This window comes from Phascolarctos cinereus, unplaced genomic scaffold (assembly GCF_003287225.1).
Source record: "Phascolarctos cinereus isolate Bilbo 61053 unplaced genomic scaffold, phaCin_HiC Scaffold_1;HRSCAF=81, whole genome shotgun sequence".
Lineage (NCBI taxonomy): Eukaryota > Metazoa > Chordata > Mammalia > Diprotodontia > Phascolarctidae > Phascolarctos > Phascolarctos cinereus.
In genome coordinates, this window is record NW_027555514.1 from 287,068,160 (window position 1) to 287,082,355 (window position 14,196).

General features: G+C 44.9%; 1 protein-coding gene across 1 annotated transcript in view; it reads right to left on the bottom strand.

Annotated features, from left to right (window-relative positions):
* SULT4A1 (sulfotransferase family 4A member 1) overlaps nucleotides 1-14,196 on the bottom strand; it is a 51,452-nt gene that overhangs the window by 19,927 nt on the left and 17,329 nt on the right. The window lies entirely within an intron of this gene.

Genomic DNA, 14,196 nt, shown 5'->3' on the forward strand with positions numbered 1-14,196 from the left:
TCCCTCGACAGCCTCCCTGCCGTTGATGTGCAGAGAGCTTGGGCTGGCCCATGCTCCATGCTCACTGACGAGTGGTCATCCAGCTTTCTGGGAAATTACCGGGCATAGGGAATCACTGACTAGCAAAGCAGCCCATTCCACTTTGGGTTGGCTGTCATGGTTGGGAAGGTTTTTTCCTTCTATTGGGTCCAAACCTGCCTCTGTTCAACTTCTCCCTCTTGCTCCTAGAACCATCATCTGGGGCTAAACAGAGCCATCAAATTCCTTTTTCACATGAGAACCCTTCATTACTTAAGGACAGGTTTTAGCCTTCCCCCTCTCCCAGGTCTTCTCCACTTATCTCTACTGTGCTTCATATGAAAGTGTTTTGACCTTTTCTTATTTTCTTTCTTTCTCTGACCTTTCCCATCTTTGCTCACACATTTATTCCCATGCCTGGGATACCTGAACCCTCCCCTGTCCCCTTCCAAGCCTTGTAGAACAAGATAGTGCTGGTCCAGAATCCACAGGACTTGATAAGGGATTGGAGGAGGACCAGAGAAGAATCACAGGTCACAGCAAGGCTTTGAATATGCTCAAATCAGTGATGTTGGAGGATGCTGCCATTGACGGACATGAGAAGCTCAGCCCCTGAAGGCTGGGGATATTCAGGGATTTCATTGGCTCCTATCTCTGGAGAAGTCTCACACCTCTACCCTGCCCCGATCCCTCCCCATCTCTCCTCTGAATCACCACCACCCCTCAAGTGTATAATATCCTTGCCTCCAAGATTTTCAAGTTGGAGGGATAAACAGCTCAAGGAAGCTTCAGGCTACATACACACACATACATGCATAAACACACACACACACGCATAAACATGCATACACAGTCATACACACACACATACACATGCACACATGACCCAGTGCCCACTGTACAGTGCCTAACAAAAAGTAGGTTCTTAATGAATGCTAATTGACTGGCCACATGACTACATCAGTTACATTCACTGAGCACAAGCCCTGGTTTAGAGTCCCTAGGGGGATACAGGTGGAAGAGGAGTTGCCCCTGCCTTCAGTATAAGGGACAGACAGGAAAGCAAAGCACCTAGAATTACTGGGCAGGAAGGGCCATTGGAGGTTGTCCAATCCAGACTTTCAGCCTCTACAGGCCCCTGAATGGGTGCTTATCCCTGCCTATCTTTGAAGGCTGAACTCTAGTGCCATCTCCTCCAGGAAGCCCTCTTGTGCTTCCTTTTGGCCAACAACCTTCCCTCTCATGTACTACATAGCCCTTTTTTTACCCCCCTTCCTCTTCTTGTTCACTTGTATGACATGGCACACTGGAATTATCTGGGGTTTTGTCCTTTCCCCCTACTAGACTGTGAGGTCTGTGAGGGCATGGACTATCTCCTCTCTATACTTTGAACGTCCTCTAGAATTGAGCATGGCGCATACATGGTACATGCTCAGTAAGTCATTTCTTAGCTCAAACCTTGGCCTCAACACTTTCCATGCTAAAGTGGTTGGAAAGACAAGGAGCACCAGATTTGGAATCTGAGGACCTGGGTCTAAATGCAGACTTCTCCACTTATTAATCTATGTGACCTTCACCTCACTTCCTTGGGCCTTAATCTCCTCATCTCTAAGATGGCCTCTAAGACCTCAACAAATTCTAAATCTATTATTGGAGCCACCACCGTTAGTCTTGGCAGTCATGGGGAGTGTAGGGGAGAGACTTTTTTAAAAGTAAATCTCTTAAAGTTCAGGGGATTAAGGCAGGAGGACATTCTGGGCTAGGAAAATGGCATGGGCAAAGTCTCCAAGGCAGAGGTCCAGCCTGCCTCAGGGGTCCGTTAGCCACCTACAGAAGAGGGGCCTGCCTTCCGGAAATGTCATTCTCAGAAAGGTCCTTTCTGTGTTCTGGCCCTGTTACCTATTTTATTTTTAGTGCTAACTTCCCTCTCTGCTCCACAGGCTGATGAGCCAGAGGAATATTTTTGAACATTAAAATTCTCTTATGGACCTTGGCTGCTGCACCTCATCCTCATGAAATATTAAAGTCAGAAAAAGTAGTGGGGGAAGGGGAGCTCTTTCATTACAAGAGAATTGGTTGCTTCAGCAATTCCTGTCTGAGCCGACGAGGAGACAAGATCCCCTGGGGGCCATGGGATCATGGAACCTCAGAGTCAGAAACGACCTTAGAAGTCATCTGGGCCAAACCCTCACCCGTAGAAGGTCTCTTCTGTAACACCTTCATCTAGTGGCCATCCAGCCTCCTGATTAACCCCTCTAGGCCTGGGAGAGCATTCATTACCTAAGGAGGCAGCCAACTGGTCCCTGCACAGCTCCAATCATTGGACATGTCATCAAACTTTGTCTTGTCCCTTTATTTCAACAAAGCAATCATGGCCCACCCTGAATCTCCTCTTCTCCAGGCTGAAGCTCACATGCTAAGGCTTCCAATGGCTTTACCACAAGGGTCTCCATCCCTTGGCTGCTCTCCAAGGTCCTTCCACATGTAGGAGGAGTCGGATTGGCATACACTCCATGGAGCATATGTAAGGAGGCGTCTATGGGAACCATTCTGTGGAGCTTGCAGAATCTCTGGGGCCAGTCTGGAAGGACACACAGTCAGCACTAAAGGACTTGGAGTTTTGGGATGACACTGCACTCCCCAGGGCCCCTTAATGGCAGCATAGGGAGAGAGGGAGTGTGCCTCAAAAGAGGACTGCCCAGTGAGCCAGGAAGAGTCACCCGCTTCACAGGCTGAAAAGGGAAAGACAACTTCCTCTCCCATTCTCTTCTTCCTCTGTCCAGAACATGTGGCCTAAAACTCTCTCTCTCTAGAACATCCTGTGGGGGAGGGGGAAGGGAATCCTCTCCCCTTATAGCCGTTGTGGTTGTTCCCACCTGGGAGCTGGAGCATGGGCCCTTCTAAGAGAGCCCAAGCTGTCACCCCCAGGCTCTGGCTGCCTCTCCTGCTTACCTTTTTTCTCTGTGCAGAGGGGATCTACCATCAAGCCTGAGAAGGAAGCTTACTTCCTAGAAGGTAACCTTATGAGTTTGAGGTTGGACAGCTCCGTCAGCACCAGCTGCACTGGGAGAGGGGCTCCCTGCAGTGATCACAACATTTCTCAAAGAAGATGATGACTGATATGGAGTTCAGTACAATGGGTGCCTATGAGGGGTGTGTGTGTGTGTGTGTGTGTGTGTGTGTGTGTAGAAAGTAAAAAGCTGTCCTACACCTGATTTGTGCTGTACATTGAGTGCCTTCCTACTCCCTTTTAGGGAAGCCCTAGACTTAAGCCAAACTAAACTTTCTTGAAGGGATTTTGTCCAGGGCTTAGGCACAAGGATTTAAAAAGCCAGAGGGTGAAAGAAAAGGATTAACTCGTCACTGGGACGAGGCTCCCCAAGGACTAAACTCGATGTGCATGAGGATAGAGCCAGGGCCCTTTAATGGAATAAGGCAAATATCCCAGCCTCGGACAGGTGCTGAGCTCTCAGAAAGGGACAAAGCACCAAGGGTTCATTGGAATCAGGTAGGAGGAAAAGGAACTAAGCATTTCTAGAGGACGCACTATGTGCCAGGCATAGTGCCAAGCACTTCTTACAAAAATCTCTTCTGATCCTCACAACAACCAATTATTATTCCCATTTTACAACTGAGGAAACTGAGGCAAAGAGAGTTAAGTGACTTGCCCAGGGTCACACAGCTAGTGAGTGTCTGAGGTCTGATTTGAACTCAAGTCTTCCTGACTCCAGGCCCAGCATTCTAGCTACTATGCTCCCAGCATAATCCCAAATGAAGTTCCTAAGGGTAATGATAAACCCTCTGGGCCCACTTTCCCATTACTCCCTCTCACACACACACTCTCTCTATTGTTCTAGTTATTAGAAAATTGGGGCAGTTAGAAGGCACAGTGGATGGAGCACCAGGCTTGAAGTCAGGAAGACTGATATTCCTGAGTTCAAATCCATCCTCAGATACTTACTACTAGCTCTGGGACCCCAGACAAGTCACTTAACCTTGTTTGCCTCAGTTTCCTCATCTGTAAAATGAGGTGGAGAAGGAAATGGCAAACCACTCCAATATCTTTGCCAAGAAAACCCCAAAATGGGCCACAGAGTGTCAGACACACCTGAAATCGCCCGGACAACAGTGAAAATTCTTCCTTATATTGAGCCAACATCTGCTTTTCTATAAGTTATCACGGGATTGAGAGCTGATAGGGACCATTTTATCCAACCATTTATGCAGCCTCCTTATTTTACAGATGAGAAAACTGAGGCCCAGAAAGGAGAAGTAGTCTACCCAACAACCCTAGTTCTGCCTCCTGAAGCCACACAGACTAAGCCATGACTTGCTGTTCCCTGTGTAGGACATTCCAACATCTCCCGGGTGCACAGTCCACCTTGCATACCTGGAGCACCTCCTCCAGTTAGAGTGCCTACCTCCTTCTAGACTTAGCTCAAGTCTGCCTACACAAGAGGCTTTCTTGATTCCCTCACTCCCAGAGGCCTTAGGCAAACCCCCAGGTGCTTTGTATGTGCTTCATACATGACCTTGTATCTACTTATCTGTTTGCATGTTGTTTCCCTCTAGTAAAAAGTAAGCTCCTTGAGGGCAGGGATGATTTTAATTTTGTCTTTGTATCACCACTTCCTAGTACAAAGGCAGCACTTATTAAATCCTTATTGAATGAAATTGCAAAAGATCAGATAGCAAAAAAGTAGGAAACTAGAACTAGAACCCAGATCCTAGATTTAGAGTCTGACGGGACCTTGGAGATCATAAAGTCCCACCTTCTCATTTGACATGTAAGGAAACTGAGACTCGGAGAGATTAATTAATATGCTGCGGCTAACATGACTGGTGTCTGAGTCAAGATTCAAACCCAGGACTCCTTGACTCCACCTCTAACGCCAGCTCCATTGTACCAAACTGCCTGTAAAAGTCCAGAAGGTAGGGACTCTTCTTGTCAAGTCTGGTAGCTGTGCTCTCCTTGCGCTCACAATGTGGTCAGAGAACAGGATACCGTACAGCTAATGCTTACTGAGCACCCACTGTGCTCACTGCCCTGCGCTGGGCAGAAGGAGTAGCCAGAAGGGCCGATGAGATGGGGAGCCCTTCCCTCTTCTGGCAAGGAGGGAGCTGGCCCAACTCTAGCACCTCCTGGGCACTGCCCTGGCTACTGCTGCATGTGAAATATTTAAGCATTAAGTGAGGCTTTGTTGTTCAGGAAAGTTATTTTGGGTCTGGGGCCCATCCAATAGTTCATATTTCAGAGTTGTCTGAAAAATAATTACAAGCCTACATACTTAGAGTGGGCTATTCTGTCCTCCTGTTTCACGAAAATTTGGGTCATCACTGAGACTCCCTGACGAGACCCGTAATTAGAACACGGGTTCCAAAATCCACTTCATGCCAGGAACCTGCTCAACTGCCTTCCTTTATTCCTTAAGTCCTTTCAGCAGCAGCAGCAGCATCCATTGTCTCCATCCCTCTCATCACTGAGGCCATTCCCTATGATACCCATGTTCCCATTGCTTCCACCTTCCTTCTCCTCGATTAAGGTATAGCAGTCATGGCCCACCTCTCTCTCTCCTGCTGCTTGATCCTTTCCACGTGCCTAAAAACACACTCAGGTCTCCTCAGTCCTAAAAAGTAAAATCCATTTCCTTGATCTTTCTGGTCTTTCCAGATGCTCTTTCATCTTTTGCTCTCTTTTTACTGTTAAGTTTCTTGAAAAAAAGTTGTTTATCAGATCAGGTTCACTGCTATGGTCAGGGGCATGAGTGATGGCTTGCGCAGGCAAGATAATTCTTTTTTCCCACATAAATTGGTTTTATTTTGTTTTCCTTTTCCTAAATTCTTTTTCTTAATATATTTATTTTTAGTTTTCAACATTCACTTTTATAAGATTTTGAGTTCTAAATTTCCCCCCCTCCCCAAGACAGCATGCAATCTGATATAGGCTGTACACATGCAATCATATTAAACATATTTCCGTATTAGTCATGTTGTGAAAGAAGAATCAGAACAAAAGGGGAAAACCATGAGAAAGAAAAAAAAAGAGAAAATAGTATGCTTTGATCTGTATTCAGACTCCATAGTTCTTTCTCTGGATTTGGATAACATTTTCCATCATGAGTCTTTTGGAATTGTCTTAGATCATTGCACTGCGGAGAAAAGCTAAGTCTATCAAAGTTGGTCATTGCACAATGTTGCTATTACTGTGTACAATGTTCTCGTGGTTCTGCTCACTTCACTCAGCATCAGTTCATGTAAGTCTTTCCAGGTTTTTCTGAAATCTGCCTGCTCATCATTTCTTTTGGAATAGTAGTATTCCATTACATTCATATACCACAACTTGTTCAGCCATTCCCCAATTGATGGGGCATCCTCTCAATTTCCAAGTCTTTACCACCACAAAAAGAGCTGCTATGAATATTTTTGTACATGTGGGTCCTTTTCCATTTTACATGATCTCCTTAGGATACAGACCTAATAGTGGTATTGCTGGATCAAAGGGTATGTACAGTTTTATAGCCCTTTGGGCGTAGTTCCAAATTGCTCTCTAGAATGGTTGGATCAGTTCACAACTCCACCAACAGTGCACTCATGTTCCAATTTTCCCACATCATCTCCAACATTTATCATTTTCCTGTTTTGTCATATTAGCCAATCTGATAGGTGTGATGTGGTACTTCAGAGTTGTTTTAATTTGTATTTCTCTAATCAAAAGTGATTTAGAGCATTTTTTCATGTGACTATAGATGGCTTTAATTCCTTCATCTGAAAACTGCCTGTTCATGTCCTTTGACCATTCATTAACTGGGAAATGACTTGTATTCTTATAAATTTGATTCAGTTCTCTATGTATTTTAGAAATGAGGCCTTTATCAGAGATATTGGCTGTAAAAATTGTTTCTGCTTCCCTTCTAATCTTAGCTGCATTGACTTTGTTTATGCAAAAAAATTTAATTTAATTAATCAGAATTATTCATTTTGCATTTCATAATTTTCTTCATCTCTTGTTTGGTCATAAATTCTTCTCTTCAGTTGTGGTATGTGAATGCAATGGAATACTATTGTGCTATAAGAATTGATGAGCAGGTGGACTTCAGAAAAACTTGGAAAGACTTGTATGGACTGATGCTGAATGAAGTGAGCAGAACCAAGAGAAAGTTGTACACAGTAGCAGCCATGTTGTGCGATGACTGACTTTGATAGACTTGGCTCTTCTCAGCAATGTAAGGATCTAAGACATCTCCAAAACCCCATGATGGAAAATGCTATGCACATCCGGAGAAAAAAACTATGGAGTTTGAATGCAGATCAAAGCATACTATTTACTCTTTTTTTCCCTTCTGTTTTGTTTTGTTTTGTTTCTTCTTTCTTGTGGTTCCTCCTATTGGTTCCAATTCTTCTTTACAACATGACTAATGTGAAAATATATTTAATAGGAATGTACATGTAGAGCCTATATCAGATTGCATGCCCTCTTGGGAAGGAAGAGAGGGGAGAGGGGGAGAAAATATAAAACTCAAAAGATTATGGAAGTAAATGTTGAAAACTAAAAATAAATAAATAAATTTTTTAAAAATAAATAAATTCTTCTATTCTCCATAGATCTTGCAGGTAAACTATTCCTTTCTTTCCTAATTTGCTTATGGTATCACCCTTTATATCTAAATCATGTACCCTTTTTGACTTTATCTTGGGATATGGTATAAGATCTTGGTTTACAGGAAGGAGAATTCTTAACCAAACAAGGGTAACGGGAGAAAAAAACACATCCTTTCACTAACACGACATTGAAAAGCTTTTGCACCAACAAAATAAATGCACCCAGATTTCATCATCCCTGAGATCCCGTATTACTTTTCTCTTTCCCAGCCAAATCCCTTGGGGGAAAAAAAAATCAACACTTGGTGTCTACTTCCTCTCCTCTCATTACCTTCTAAAACCTCTGTCTGCAGTCTCATTCCTGACTTCGTCATTCAACTGAAACTGCTCTCTCCAAAGTTGCCAGTGGTCCCTAAACTGCCAAAGGTAATGGCCTCTTCTCAACTGTCATTGTTCTTGACCTCTTGAAAGAATTTGACACTGTTGACCATCCTCTGCTCCTAGTTATGTTCTCCTCTTTGGGTTTTGTGACACTGCTTTTCCCCTGCTTTTCTCCTTCTTGTATGAACAATCCTTGTATAAATGGCAGGGAGGGGAGGGGAAGTTGGGGAGGTGCCTAGAAAATGAGAGGCCAGTCATTAGAGCAGGCTTGCAATAGCCCTTCCTGGTGAGTTATACAGGGCATGTACAATATTGCCTATCTGGTTCCAATCCATTTCATAGAGGCTTGGTGAGCCTACTACTGACCACAAGTCACTCAGGGGCTGGTACTGTGGGGTAATGGGTCTTCTTATAGACTGAGGAGATCCATCAAACTGATTAGATAAATCTTATCCTGACAATGAGAGCTGGTAGCAGAGTCTGCTGGAATATTTATTCTGTATCTATTCTACATATTATTTATTTTGTATGTAGTTTTGGATGTACATGTCGTCTCCCTTGATAATTTGTTATCTCCTTGAGAGCTGTATTTGGATCCTCAGTGCCTAGCACTCAATAATACTTATTGCATTACTTATTCATACTAACCATTCTACTCCTTGCAGATGGAATCTTACTCTTCCCACTCAACTGAAATTATCCCAAGGTCCTCAAAGACCTCCTGATCCCCAGATCCAGCAGTATTTTTCAGCCCTCATCTTCTTTGACTTCTCTTCAACCTTTGATGCTCTTCCCTGACCCCAGCCCTCCTTGGCTTCAGACACACCCACTTTCCTGAGTCTTCTCCTCTGTATCTGCCCACACCTCTGCCTCCTTTGCTAGTGTCTCATCTTCTTCCAGACCTCTTCATTGGAGTGTCTCCCAAGAATCTGTCCTTGACCCTCTTCATTTCCTTCTCTAGCCTCTCTCCCTTGGTCATTTTACCCCCTCCCACAAAATCAGACATCACCTCTATGCAGATGACTCAGAAATCTTTATATCCAGCCCTAACTTCTTCTCTAAGAATTTGCAAAGCCCTTTTTTCCCCCAGAAAACACTGGGAGGCAGAGCAGGCAAGTCTGATTATCCCCATTTTACAGGATAGAAAACTGAGTCCAATAGAATATAAGCCTTTTAAGACCAGGAACAATTTTTGTCTTTGAATCCTCAATACCTAATACAGTGCCTGGCCCCAAACAATGCTTAATGAATTTTGGCAAGATTGGTTGAGGCTCAGAAAGGTAAAGTATTTGGTCAGTCAGGCAGCAGTCACTCAAACCCAGCGATACTGACCAGAGTGCCAATGTCCTGCAAGTGCTAGCTTTGGTGGAATAGAGATTATAATTGTTTCAGGAAGTCAACAATTCAATGGAATTTAATAAACATGTATTAAGTTCCTATTATACATACTAATAGAAACAGTACTGTGATTGGGAATACAAAGGTGATAATCAACCCAGATCCTGCCCTCAGGGAGCTTTCAATCAAATAAAGATAGAGAAATCCATGTGGACCAGAATTTATCAGGAAAAACTATATGGCTCAAACAGGACTTGCCTGGGCCTTGAAGAATAGGTAATTCTGGATAATCAGAGAGGAAAGGGGTAGAGAAGCCTTCCCCAATTCATTCATTCAACATCAAGGACCTCAAGAGACAAAAGAGAGGCCTAGAAGAAGAGGAGAAAGAGTAAAAGAAGAGACTCAAGGAGAAGGAAAGGGAAGTTGGTGAAATGAATTAAAATGTAAGGGTGATTGCCCTTACATCTTTGATTACATTGATTATCCCACCCCACTTAAAAGTAATTACTTGTGTCAGGTAAGAACATTGCTTATTGAATCAGAACTAGGTGTTTACTGGGTCTGTGCACCACTTTGAATCAGTAAGTGGAATCCAGTGAGGTGTGATGGGGAGTCTCTCACTTTCAGCAGATGAGGAGAACAGGGAGAATCCTACATGGAGTTGGACATTTGAATTTCTGCCCCAGGAAAGAGATTAACATGCTCATGAGTGCAGGATGGTCTCTCTTAAAACAGAAGGTGAAGGACTTGAAGAATGTCCTTCATGCTCCAAATTAGTAGGGACAGTGCCATGCTCCACAAAGGACAAAAGGACTATTTTCAGTGTGAAAATAAAGAAGGCTCAGGAGGAAGAGGAGAAGACTCCTTGGACTGTGTTGGAATGTTGGAGGGTGGATGAAAGGAGAAAGTGATGAAGGAGGATCCCTGAATACAGGAAAGGCCTCGTAAGAGTTGATTAGGTGGAAATTAGGGGCTCCAAGAGGCAAGGGTAAGAAAGACATGCACCAGGTATAAGGAAGAGCCATGCAAACCCAGGGAGATGAGAGATGGAGCATTGTGTGCAAGGAAGAATAAGGGGCCAGTCTGTCTGAACTGTAGAGTGTGTGAGGGAAACAAGCTGTACTATATCTTGGTGGACTAGAAATAGCCTGGAAAGATTGTGAAAGGCTTTAAATGCCAAATGCGTTCAAGAGGGCCCCTGAAGCTTTCTAAGCAGAAAAGAGGCAAGATCAGGCCTGTGCCTTCAGATGGTCCTTTTGACCTGGGGACAAGGAAGATGCCCATTGATCAAGGGATACACGAATGCAATGAAATGTTACTATGCCATAAGAAACAAGGGACATGATGGATGAGAAAACGTATATGAACAGATGCAAAGTGAAGTAACCAGAACCAACCTACACAATGACCAGGCTTGACCCCAGAGAAGAGATACGAGAAGGCACTTCCCCTGTGTCTTTGTACAGAGGGGGAACTATGGGTGTGGACCACCATCATATCAGACTTTTTGATATATTGGTTAGTTTTGCTGAACTGTTCTTAAAAATCATCTTTTATTCTTTGCTATAAGGGATGGCTTTCTGGTTGGGGGAGGGAGAAAGGATATATTGAGAAATGCGGATGATATAAAAACAAAAAAAAATCAATACAAATCCATTTTCCAAAAGAATTCACTTTGTTACCAGTGTGAAATATGGACTGGGGAGGGGAGAGATGAGGCAGGGAGACCAGTCAGAAAGCTATTGCCACAGCCCAGACAGGAGGGGATGAGGGCCTGCACCAGGGTGGTTGTGCTGTGAGTAGAGAGAAGGGACATAGGTAAGAGATGTCGTGAAAGCAGAATCAGCACTGACTTTTGACTGACTATGGGGAATGAAGGAGAGAAAGATTCCAGAATGAATCCAAGGTTGTGAGCCTACAAGACTGTGGTGCCCTTGGCAGAAACAAGGAAGTGAGAAGGAAGCTGAGGCAGGGGATAGGGGCAGGGTAACAATCACAAGCATGTGACTGATGTGGGCAGGATTCTTGGAGTGGGGAAGCATCAAAATGGAGAAAATAAAGATGCTCAGAAGATAGGGAAGAAATGCCTTTTCTTCTACCCTTTTTCTACCTCCTTGCTCAGGAAAGACCTTGGAGTTTCCTTCTGAGCCAGAGCAAAGTCATGCAGTAAATGCAGCTCTTGTTCTCCCCACTTCCTTAAATGTCCTTGTACCTCTACTGCTTGAGGCCCACTTAGAACTGTGTCAGATGCCACCTTTGGAAATCCAGGCTCAAGGTTGCCTCCCAAAGCAACATAGTGGAAAGTAAGCCATTCTGGGGAGTCAGGAAACCTCATCTTCAGACTCTGCTTCCCCACTAGTTCACCGGGTGACCTCAAACAGAGCTCTTTACTTAGCTTCCTCCTCTAGAAAATGAGGTGATGCCCAGGGTCCCTCTTAGCTCACTCCATGACCCTTATGACCCCAGAAGTCCCTCTCAACCCTAAGAGTCCATGATTCCATGATTTTCTTACTGTGCCAAATGCTCCACTCCCAGGATGGCTCGAGCAAGCATAGGAATCCCCTGGGAGGATGCAAATGGAGAAAACCAAAAATAACTCTGAAGAGAACCCATAAAAAAACCAGCGTGCACATCATCTCCCCTTAATGGACCATTTCAAAGTAGGCACATCGATAGCAGGCCTTCAGCCACCAAGAGGGCAGCATTTCTGCAGAAAAGAGTGAAGATTGATTCTTCTGTGTGTCAAATGGTAGCCAGGTTTAGCTCCTGTTAAGCCCCCTCCCCAACCTACTCCCCTGATATTCCTGGGTCCCCTGATCAATGACATTACACAAAAATTATATTCCTTCTTCCATTTTTGTCTTTATAATCCCAGTATCTAGCACAGTCCTCCAATATCGTAGGTGTTTAAATCAGTGAAGATTGATTACTAGCTTTGTGACCATGAACAAAACATGTCTTGCTTCTCCTCAGTTTCCTCACCTACGAAATGGAGATATATTTTTTCTCCAACCCCTTCACCTGAGGTTGTGAGGATCAGGTGAGATCATGTGTGTTACATGTTTGGCATACCTCAAGCCACTGTTGTTGTTCATGGCAGCCTCATCTTCAGAGAAGGCCCCAGTCCTCCAACACTGCCCTTACACTGAGGCTCCCCCTTGTTGGAGCTTGCAGAGGGAGTCTCCTCCTAGGAGGACTTGGAGCTTTCCAGTAGAAGCCTGAGCTGATGGTTTGGACTCGCAGCCCCTCTGTGGGGCCTTCCCTTGGGAGTCCTGGGAGGTGGGCTGGAAACACGTCTACATGTCCTACAGCCACCTGCCTCCCTCTCCCTGCAGCCTGTGCACACCCTGAGCCACTGGAGCTTCTTTCTCACAGAACAACTTGTCTGACCGGGATCTGCTCCTGGGCTCTCACCTTGGATTTGGTTTCTCTGAGTGTAGGCTGGACAGGAGTCTGTGCCCACCTGCCTGAGGAGGGGCCGTCCAGCCTCTACTTGAAGACCAGCTGGGGCAGCCCATTTTGTTTGGGGAGAGCTCTTATTTGGGGGAAATAGTTCCAGTTCCTGAGCCCCAGTCTTCCACTCTGGAGCTAGGAGGGAGCTCCCCTTATTTTATAAATGAGGAACCTGATGTCCAGAGGGGGAAATGACTTGTCACAGATGGTGAGGAACAGTCAGGATTCAAACTCAGGTCCTGTGACTACAAGTTTGAAACTCTTCCCATCATACATCACTGCCTCTAATTGCTTTTATTTCTGCCCTCGAAGGTCAAGGAGGACTAGTTTTCTGCATCATTCCTGCCTGGAATGCCTGCCCCTGTCATTTAGATCTAAGTCCCACCTACCCTTCATCTGTCATGAAGTCATTCCACAATACTCCAGCTCAAAGCCGTCTCCTCCTTTAGCACTTTACACCATGCTCAACTCCATCAAACTCCATGTCATCATGCCGCTTACACCCACCCCTCCCCCATGCTTCCCCATTTCTGAGATGGTGCCATCGTCCCTTTGGTAACCCGAGGTCAAAACCTTAGAGTCATCCCAGCTTGTCCCTCTCCCTCATCCCGTTACCAAATCTTGCTGACCACAACATCTCTCACATCCGTCCCCTTCTCATCACTCACAGAGCCGCCGTCCTAGTTCAGTTTCACCTGAATTACTTAGAGTCCTAATTAGTCATCCTGCCTCCCCTCTCCAATCCTTCCTTCCCATGCTGCCAAACTGACGTTCGCAAAGCGTGGACACCAGGAGGAAGTTTCATCCACTCCCCATTGCCTCAAGGATCAGTTACAAACGGCTCTGTTTGGCATTTAAAGACCTTCACAATCAACTGCTACCCTTTCTTTTGAGGCTAATTTCACAGTACTTATAAATTCATAAAATTCTAGAGACCATGAGGTCCAACCTATATACAAAAGGAATTTGGTTTGCAAAGTACTTTCCTCCTAATATCCCCTGGTAGGGAAGGTAATGCAGGTACAGGGGGCCCCATTTTATTGATGAGGAAACCAAGGTCATACAACTAGAAAAATGTCTGATCCGGGATTCAAGTGCAGACTCTGGCCTGGGCTAACTCATGTCTTGTGAAGCCTGCCCTGGGAGGTGAAAATTTTCACTGCAGCCCTGCTCCCCTACATCCAAGGATGGATTCTGGAAGTGTGGCTGTAGCTAGGAAGGCAGCAAAGGGGCCTGACCAGCTGCATATTCTCCTTGGGCCAGCATGGTCACAGTTGCTTCTTGAGGGGCCCAAGGATAAATCAGGAGTATCTCTGAGAGTGAAGAAGCTGAAGTCCTGAGCCATCACTAGTGAGCTTTTTCAATTCCATCTGAGCGGACTCCACATCATGCCTTCATCCCTACAGA